The following is a 9,827-nucleotide window of genomic DNA, read 5'->3' on the forward strand; positions in this document are numbered from 1 at the left end:
CCTGTAATCCCAGCACTTTGGGAAGCCAAAGTGGGTAGATCCCTTGAGCCCAGGAGTTCTACAGCAGCCTGGGCAACATGGCAAAATCCTGTCTCTATAGAAAATAAGAAAATTAGCTGGGCATGGTGGCTCGTGCCTCTGGTCCCAGCTACTCGGGAGGTTGAGGTGGGAGGATCAGCTGAGCCCAGGAGGTCAAGGCTGCCATAAGCCCGGATCGCACCTAGCCTGAGTGAGTCCTAGTCTCAAAAAAAAATTTATATATATATATATGGACATTGTTTGCTAATTATTAGCTACTGATATCCTTTTTTTTCTTATGGTTACAAGTGACACTAGTATCTTTCGTACTTATGTTTTCAGGATTAGGGTTCTGCTTAACGACCTTCCCATAATGTCTACATTTCTTTTGAAATTTGCTTGACACATTTTTTTTTAAAAGTCCACATGTTTTGTAAAGCACAGATTTAAAACAATTTTTAATCTATTTTTGGCCAATATTTGTAGGCAAATAGTTCCTAACTGAATAGTCTTTTTTGAATATTAAAGCCTAGTTCCAATAGCTTTATTTGATTATACACGCTGAAAAGCACGTATAATCTTGGAGTATTTGAGAAGTGTCTGTTTCATTCCTTACTGTTTTACCAATTGCAAAACAAATTTTTTTTTGAGATGGAGTTTCGCTCTTGTTGCCCAGGCTGGAGTGCAATGGTGTGATCTTGGCTTGGCACCATCTTGGCTCACTGCAAACTCTGCCTCCTGGGTTCAAGCAATTCTCCTGCCTCAGCCACCTGAGTAGCTGGGGTTACAGGCATGTGTCACCACGCCTGGCTAATTTTGTGTCTTTAGTAGAGTCGGGTTTTTTCCATGCTGGTCACGCTGCTCTTGAACTCTCAACCTTAGGTGATCCACCTGCCTTGCCCTCCCAAAGTGCTGGGATTATAGGCGTGAGCCACTTTGCCGGGCCCACAAAGTATTTTCTAAGTGATATTTATCTGACACTTTTAAAGGGAGAAGAATGTCCCACAGATGTCACTTGAGGCCTTGTTTCCAGAAGTGGCGTCCTGGAAATAACCACAGCTGTGAGCAATGGGCATCTCACGGTTTAATGTTATGGTCAGTGTGGCCTAGAAGTGAGCTCCAGCACCCTGCCGCCCTCCCAACACAGGACACTAAAGAGGCAACCAGAAAAGAAAAACAAGAATGGTTTCGGTTTCCAGACTATTTAAAAGGAGAGAATCTCTTATTTTTAAATTTAAATTTAAACTGATTTTTTTTAGAGACGTCTCATTTTGTTACCCAGGCCAGAGTGCAGTGACACCATCATAGCTCACTGCAACCTTGAACTCCTGGGCTCAAGTGATTCTCTCACCTCAGCCTCCCTAATAGGATGGCAGGCACATGCCACCACACCTGGCGATTTTTAAACTTTTTATGGAGACAAGGTCTCCCTATGTGGCCCAGGCTGGTCTTGAACTCCTGAACTCAAGTCATCCTCCCGGCCTTGACCTCCCAAATCACTGAGAGTATAGGTATGAGCCACTGTGGAAAGGAGAGAAACCTTTGAAATGCAAACAGACTTTTCTAGAAGCACACTTGGCTTCATCTCTCAAATTTACTCGATTCTGATTCTTTTTCCCACTCTATAAAACTCTTTTACAAAGCTGAATTTAAATGTATCGTTAAGATAGGTAATTTCCACTGTTATATCCTTCTCGGAGGTCACTTCCCCTTACCCACTGCTTGATACAACTTTTTTGAGGGGGTGCGCTCAAGGACATCATGGGACTAGACTGAGCTTTTTGAAAGCAGGGGCCGTTTCTTAGTCATCTTGGGTATCTGCATCACTTGTTGTGGGTGAATGAATGAGGATGGAATGAGTGATGTCTGCTCTGCTTTCACATGGCCATAAAGCTGCCATCCAGGTGCCCATTCCCAGGAGGAGGTGGGGTCCACAGTCTCCATCCCCAAACCTCCTCCCCTTCCTGGACCTTGGCTGGACCCCAAGTGTGGAGCAGCCCAGTCCAGGGAAGGGGTTACAGCTGGACAGCCCCCCCAAACAAAAAGCAAATTGCCCGAGCACTCCAGTCTGAGAACAGTGGGGCCAACATGCCAGAATGGAGGTGGAGAGAATGGAGAGGCAGGGGCATGAGCTCACCTCTACCCTGTGGCCAAGGAACGGGGGCGCAGGGAAGAAGGAAAGAAATGTGCTGGGCTCAGCAGGATAGGGCAGACCTGTGAGGGAAAGCGAGGAGGAGCTTGCAACGTTGGGCGGACAGGCAGGAAAAAGGTTTCCTTTCTTCAGAGGAAAAGGAAGGAGAGAGCCCAGTTTAAAAACAAAACCCTCACCTGTACCCTCCGTAACCAAAGATCCCGGGATGCCGATCCTCAACAGCGGAGAGTGGGCTGGGACACAGAGCGGTTCATCCACCCCGGAACTGCAAGCTGCGGGAGGAGCAGGTTTATGGGCCTTGAAACCCTCTGAGATGGGAGAGATAATATCCATAAAATCCAGGATTGCTAGAGAGCCGCAGACTTGCTTCTCCACATGGCTGAAAATAGAAACTAGGAAGTGAAATTAATAGAGCTGGGAATGAGAAAGAAACAAGGCCATGTGTGCATGTCTTTAAAGCTAGAAAATAATCACCACATCTTCTGAACACATTACATTCCCGGTGCTCGACTAAGCAATTTGCACTCATTTAATCTTCATATAACAATCTAAGGCGATGGATATTACAATCTTGTTTTATTGGTGAGGAAATTCTCTTGGAGAAGTTATTTACCACATAGCTGAGCCCAGTTCCAGCTGACTCAAAAGGGTACAAATTTAGTCACTATGTCAGTTGCTTTCAAACTTTGTTTGTTGTTTGTTTGTTTGTTTTTGAGACACAGTTTTGCTCCTGTTGCCCAGGCTGGAGTGCAATGGTGCAATCTCGGCTCACTGCAACCTCCACCTCCTGGGTTCAAGCAATTCTCCTGCCTCAGCGTCCCAAGTAGCTGGGATTACAGGCATGTGCCACCACTCCTGGCTAATTTTTTGTATTTAGTTGAGAAGGGGCTTCACCATGTTGGTTAGGCTGGTCTTGAACCCTGACCTCAGGTAATCCACCTGCCTCAGCCTCCCAAAGTGCTGGGATTACAGGCATGAGCCACCATGCCCAACCTGCTTTTAAGCTTTTTTTGATTAGGACCCACAGTAAGAAATATATTTTAGACCGGGCCTGGTGACTCACGCCTGTAATCCCAGCATTTTGGGAGGCAGAGGCAGGCGGATCACCTGAAGTCAGGAGTTCGAGACCAGCCTGGCCAATACGGCAAAACCCTGTCTCTCCTAAAAATACAAAAATGAATCGAGTGGGTGACAAATGCCTGTAATCCCAGCTACTCGGGAGGCTGAGGCAGGAGGATCGCTTGAACCTGGGAGGCAGAGATTGCAGTGAGCCAAGATTTGCCACTGCACTCCAGCCTGGGCGACAGAGTGAGACTCTGTCTCAAAAAAAAAAGATATTTTAGATTCTAAGTCAGCACACATACATATAATTGATAACTGAAAGGGAAATTTTATAAAATGTATGTACCCATACTAATTATTATAAAAAGAAGAACCTTGTTGAAAAAATTTAGCCAAGTTTATTTGAGCAAATAATGATTCATACTGGGTGTGGTGGCTAATGCCTGCAATCCAGCACTTTGGGAGGCTGAGGTGGGAGGATCACTTGAACCCAGGAGTCTGAGACCAGTCTGGGCAATATAGTGAAACCCTGTTTCCAAAAAAAAAAAAAAAATCAGGTACACCAGCATGGCGGTGCATGCTTGTGATCTCAGCTACTTGGGAGGCTGAGGCAATGGGGTCACTTGAGCCCAGGAGTTCCAGGCTACAGTGAGCTATGGTCATACCATTGCACACAGTCTGGGCGACAGTGAGACCCTGTAAAAAAAAAAAAAAAAAAAAAATTCATGAACCGGGCAGCACTTAGAAATAGGAAAGGTTCACAGAGCTCTACCCCGCAATGGACAGGCAGTATTTATAGACAGAAAAGGAAGTGACATACAGAAACAGCTTGATTGGTTACAGGTTGGTGTTTGCCGTATGCAGACATGATCTGCTCAGTTGGCAGCCTGTGATTGACTGAAGCTTAGCTGCTGTGGTTGGCCGAGACAGCTATTTGTTAGAAGAAGTTAGGTTACAGTTTGTTTACACACTAAGTGAAGTTGCACTTTGCTACATGCAGGCAGCTGTAGGCCAAATTTAATTTAACACTACAGAGCTTGCTAATATTTTCTATTCTATTCATTCTATTTTTTAGAAAGACATGCTTGTCACGGCCCACCAAGTTCATTTCATAATTCATTTATGGGACAGGACTCCCCAGTTGGAGGAACACTGCATTCTGCACTTTACCTCCCACTGGGGGAAGTCAGTACTGGGACCTAGGAGAGGGCTTTACCAGGCTCCCCTGACTTTCTGGGTAGAAAGGGTAAACAGCGACTTTGGATAAACAGGACCATAAGAGCATCTTCTTGATCACCCTAGTCCTGCAGAGTGAGAGAACTTGCATTGGAGACCTTTGAGGAAGGAATCTGGCAATGAATGATGAACAAATAATATGCAGTTATAAAAGGGAACTCCTGTGTTCACACCAGAGCAATTCACACTGGACTGATCTCCTTCACGTTTGAAATACTTCTCCTAGTACTAGAGACATGGTGCACCCAAATTTCAGCAAAGCATTTGATTCATTTCCTAGTAATAACCCTAAGAAGAATGTGGAAATGTGGGTGTGGCTAAGTGAATTTATTCCTGCCTGTCCCAAAGAGGACTCAAAAGAGATAATCCGGTCAGGGATGGTGGCTAACGTCTGTAATCTCAGCACTTTGGGGGGCCAAGCGGGCGGATCACTTGAGGTCAGGAGTTTGTGACCAGCCTGGCCAATATGATGAAACGCCATCTCTACTAAAATTACAACAAATTAGCCAGGCATGGTGGCACACATTTGTAGTCTCAGTTACTTGGGAGGCTGAGGTGGGAGAATTGCCGGAACCCAGGAGGTAGAGGCTGCAGTGAGCTGAGATCGTGCCATTATACTCTAGCCTGGGCGACAAAGTAAAACTTCATCTCAAAAAAAAAAAATAGATAATCTATAAAAGAGTGGTTTGTAAACAAAAGCACTCACAAGTGTGAGTTGTAATTTATATCTTATATATAATTTTTTTTTTGTGGGAGTGACAGTCTTGTTCTGTCACCCAGGCTGGAGTGCAGCGGCACGATCTCGGCTCACTGCAACCTCCGCCTCCTGGGTTCAGGTGATTCTTCTGCCTCAGCCTCCCAAGTAGCTTGGATTACAGGTACGTGCCACCATACCTGGTCTATATCATATATATATAATTGCCTCTGTCTCCTCCACTAGAATATGAACCCTTTGAGAGTACAGAATTCTTTCATTCACCACCTTTGTATTTCCAGCATTTAGCCTAAGGCCAGCCACTTAGATTCTTCTCAATAAATTTCGGAGGAATGCCATCATTAATTCATCAATATCTGCCTGAAAGAGGACCCTGGGGGCATGGTCCAGGGATCTGGCCGAAGTCCTCTCGTGTTCCGCATTCTCCCAGCTACTTGGACATGGAAATGGATGACATATTTATCAAAGTTTCAGGTGGCAAAAAACTGGGGCAGCCAAAGTACTGGATGACAAAATCAGGGTCCAAAAATAACTTTGCAGCCTGGAATGGTGGGCTGAACGAAGATGAAGAATAATAGAGATCTGTATTCTGCCTTTCTGTCTAAAACTTAGCTTCATAAGCACAGGATGAGGGGGTAGAATGATTTAACAGCAATACATGTGAGGAACTTGTGGTTTTTATTGCAAGCTAATGAATGAAGCAGCCGTGTGATAAGGTCACCAACTCTGCAGACTTAGACTGTGAGAATACAGGCTCAGTGAACAAAAGAGGGGGACCAGAATCCCTCTACTTTATGCAGGTTGAATGATGCTGGAAAAACTGGCTTTGTCTGAATGACAATTAATAAGGAAGATGTCAACAAATTGCAAACCGTCTAGAGGAGAACAATATGTTGAACTTGCCTGCGTCACAATTAAGGATTTCTATTAAGTAAAAGACACCATAAAAGTATTGGATGGATAATAAACTAGGAGAAGATATAACATGTAAAATTAACATGGAATTAGTACCTAGAGTATTTAAGGAACATCCACAAATCAACAAGAGAAAGCCAGGAGACTATAAGAGTGAAGGTCACAGGGAATGAGTAGGCATTTCACAGAAGAGGAAGCTTGAACTGCTACCAATGTAAGAAAAGACGCTAGGATTCACCACTAATCAAAGAAATTAAAACAACAGGACTTCCTTTTTCTGGTAATAGGAGTATAACTCTCTCAAGCAATCCTCCAGCTAAAAACAACTAAATAAGTTGAATAAAATACTGAAAACAGGCCAGGCATGGTGGCTCACGCCTGTAATCCCAGCACTTTGGGAAACCAAGTTGGGCAGATCACAGGAGGTCAGGAGTTTGAGACCAGCTTGGACAACATGATGAAACCGTGTCTCTACTAAAAATACAAAAATTAGCCAAGCATTGTGGCGGGCACCTGCAATCCCAGCTACTTGGGAGGCTAGACAGGAGAATTGCTTGAACCCGGGAGGCAGAGGCTGCAGTGAGCCAAGATCGCACCACTGCACTCCAGTCTGGACAACAGAACAAGACTCCATCTCAAAAAAAAAACAACAACAAAAAAATGAAAACATCTGCAAATAATTGACAAGGTGAAACAGCATCACTCTGTAGGCAACAGGAACCAAAGGAGAGGGGAGTCCAGAGGCTGTTCTCTCTCCAGGGAATTTTGCCCACCAGGGGAGGGTGGAGGGTCGAGCTTCTTTTGATGATGTATTTTTCTCTCCCTCCTTCCCTCCCTCCCTCCCTTCCTTCCTTTTTCTTTCTTCTTCTCTCTCTCTTTCTTCTTTTATTTTCTTTTTGTAGAGATAATGTCTCACTGTGTTGCCCAGGCTAGACTTGACCTCCTGGCCTCAAGCAATCCTCCTGCTTTGGCCTCCCAAAGTTCTGAGAACCACTGCGTCCAGCCCAATGGCCTCTTTCAATGAAAGGATCTGTCTCACAGCCCAGCACCATCCTAGGTGGGAAATCTATCAGGACATCCCCTTTTCCCCAGTGAACTAGAAGTGGACCAACCTGCCAGAATTACAGCCTGGTTCCTTTTGCCTGGATTATCCGGGGAACCCCCAAGCCTTGACTTTGGATAGCCCAAGACTGACAGTGCTCCCAAGCTCCTACCAGATGCAAACACAAATTCTCTGCAGAGGAAATCACCTTCATCTTGGCCCTTAAATTATTCCCACAAGTAATTTTTCATATATAATGACCAGCATATAGTCAAAGATAACTAGAGACACAAGGAAATTAGGCTTCAGGTCAGTGCCCTAGAAGTCCAATTTCTGCAGCTGTGGGACTCTAAATCTAACAGCTAGGGGCAGGGATGTCATAGAGTATGTGGCCACCAACAGCTATGTGTCCCAGGACCCAGAGACTGCATGAGTGGTGAGAGTGTGGGTGAATTTTTGTGCCACCACCATGCTGGAAAGTTCTGCTTGGCAGAGCTGGTCTGGTTTTGTGACATAATCTTTTGCAGAGATGGTGGCTTATGCCCATAATGCCAGCACTTTGGGAGGCTGAGGTGAGAGGATCATATGAAGCAAGGAGTTCAAGACCAGCCTGTGCAACATAGTAAGACACTGTCTCTACAAGAAAAGTTAAAAAAAAATAGCCAGGCATGCTGGTACGTGCCAGTTACTTGGAGGGCTGAGGTAGGAGGATTGCTTGAGCCCAGGGAGGCTGAGGCAGCAGTGAGCTGTGATTGCGCCACTGTATTTCAGCCTGGGAGACAGAACAAGATCCTGTCTCCAAAAAAAAAAAGGCCACTTGTTCTAATTTGTGTAAAGGTGCTCTATGGTCTCATGGCGTCTCCATGTAAAGACTTTAAATGTTACAACTATCTGGCTGAGTGAGATGGCTTATGTCTGTAATCCCAGGACTTTGGGAAGCCAAGGCAGGCAGATCACCTGAGGTTGGGAATTCAAGACCAGCCTGTCCAACATTGTGAAACCCATTCTCTACTAAGAGTACCAAAAGAAAAAAAAAATTAGCCAGGTGTGGTGGTGCATGCCTGTAATCCCAGCTACTCGGGAGGCAGGAGAATCACCTCACTTGAATCTGGGAGGCAAAGGTTGGCAGTGAGCTGAGATTGTGCCACTGCACTCCAGCCTGAATGACAGAGTGAGACATTGTATCAAAAAATAAAAACTTGAATTAAATATTACAACTGCCTGATACATACTACAAAAACTCTAATTTTATTATTTCAAAGAAATAGGAAAGAAGGAAAAGTGAAAAGTGGTATGGCAGAGTTTTGAAGGAACCTAGAAAAAAGAGCTTCTAGAAATGATAAATACAATAATTGAAATGAAAAACTCATGTTGGTGAGATAGCTACTTTATACCAGTTAGAGAGATCGAAATTAGAAAGACAGGAAATACCCAGCATTGGCCAGGATACAGGGCACCAGGAGCCCGTGGGCTATACTTGTGAATATATATTAGGTGCTGCCCCCTGAAGAGCCACTGCAGTGCTAAGTGCAACTAGGCATGTGTGACAGTCCTGACCCTGCATTCAGAGCTCAGAGAGACCCTTGCACCAGCTTGTGCAGGCAAGCATGAGGGCACCCAGCCCAGTCTTGCACAGGCCACGAGCAGCTGGGAGGAACACTCTCATGCAGCAGCCAGAGGTTTTATTACAGCAGGTGTGGAAAAAATGTTTTCATATGGAAAAGTTCACACTGTAGCATGTGGAAACTGAAAAAAGAAAAAAAAAAAAGAAAGCGTATCCTTGGGGAACTCTAACTATATAGGAAGCAAAAGTTATTCATAAAATCATAAAAATGATTATTCATGAAAGTGGAGCAATTAAAACACTCAATTTCAAAAATATTTTACTTGTATTGCTGTCGTAGTATTAAAGTCACTTAATTTGTTTTGCAAAGTCCATATGCAGTGGCTGTTTCAGAAAAAAAATACCTTTATAACATCAACTTTTTTTGTAATGATGGCTGGGCTTCTCACAGAGTCATGTAAAAATAAACTCACAGCCAGAATGCAAAACTGACCAATTAGTTTGAGGGAGTTAATTTCCCAGTGACTGCAATTATTTGCATCATCTGTTTTTTTCTAAATAAATGAACAAATAATCTTCCCACGTTTGGATATATCGGCAAAAATAATGAGTAATTTTAATTATTTAATGTTATTAAGAATGTTTTTAAGGCTGGGCATGGTGGCTTATACCTCTCGTCATAGCACTTTGGGAGGCTGAGGCGGGAGGCTCACTGGAGGCCAGGAGTTTGAGACCAGCCTAGACAACGTGGTGCGACCTTGTCTCTACAAAAAATAATAATAATTTTAAAAATAGCTAAGCATGATGGTGCAGTCCCTGCTACTTGCAAGGCTGAGGCAGGAGGATCCCTTGAGTCCAAGAAGTTGAGGCTGCATGAAATGTGTTCATACCACTGCACTTCAGCCTGGGTGACAGAGTGAGACGAAGACTCAACAAAAATGTTTTTAAGGCCGGGCGCGGTGGCTCAAGCCTGTAATCCCAGCACTTTGGGAGGCCGAGGCGGGTGGATCACGAGGTCAAGAGATCGAGACCATCCTGGTCAACATGGTGAAACCCCGTCTCTACTAAAAAAATACAAAAAATTAGCTGGGCATGGTGGCGCGTGCCTGTAATCCCAGCTACT

General features: G+C 44.5%; 1 long non-coding RNA gene across 2 annotated transcripts in view; it reads right to left on the reverse strand.

The window, feature by feature from the left end:
* The window catches only part of LOC119470187, a 22,854-nt gene that overhangs the window by 8,764 nt on the left and 4,263 nt on the right, over positions 1 to 9,827 (reverse strand). Inside the window, exons 2-3 of one of the 2 annotated variants that reach the window (XR_005199064.1) lie at positions 2,347 to 2,549; positions 1,493 to 2,232 (exon numbers count right to left, since the gene is read on the reverse strand). This is a non-coding gene — a long non-coding RNA (uncharacterized LOC119470187). Of the gene's footprint in view, positions 1 to 1,492; positions 2,233 to 2,346; positions 2,550 to 9,827 lie in introns of those variants that run through there. The other variant, XR_005199065.1, reaches the window with a different exon arrangement.

Source organism: Cebus imitator, unplaced genomic scaffold (assembly GCF_001604975.1).
Source record: "Cebus imitator isolate Cc_AM_T3 unplaced genomic scaffold, Cebus_imitator-1.0 Scaffold24, whole genome shotgun sequence".
NCBI classification, from domain to species: Eukaryota; Metazoa; Chordata; class Mammalia; order Primates; family Cebidae; genus Cebus; species Cebus imitator.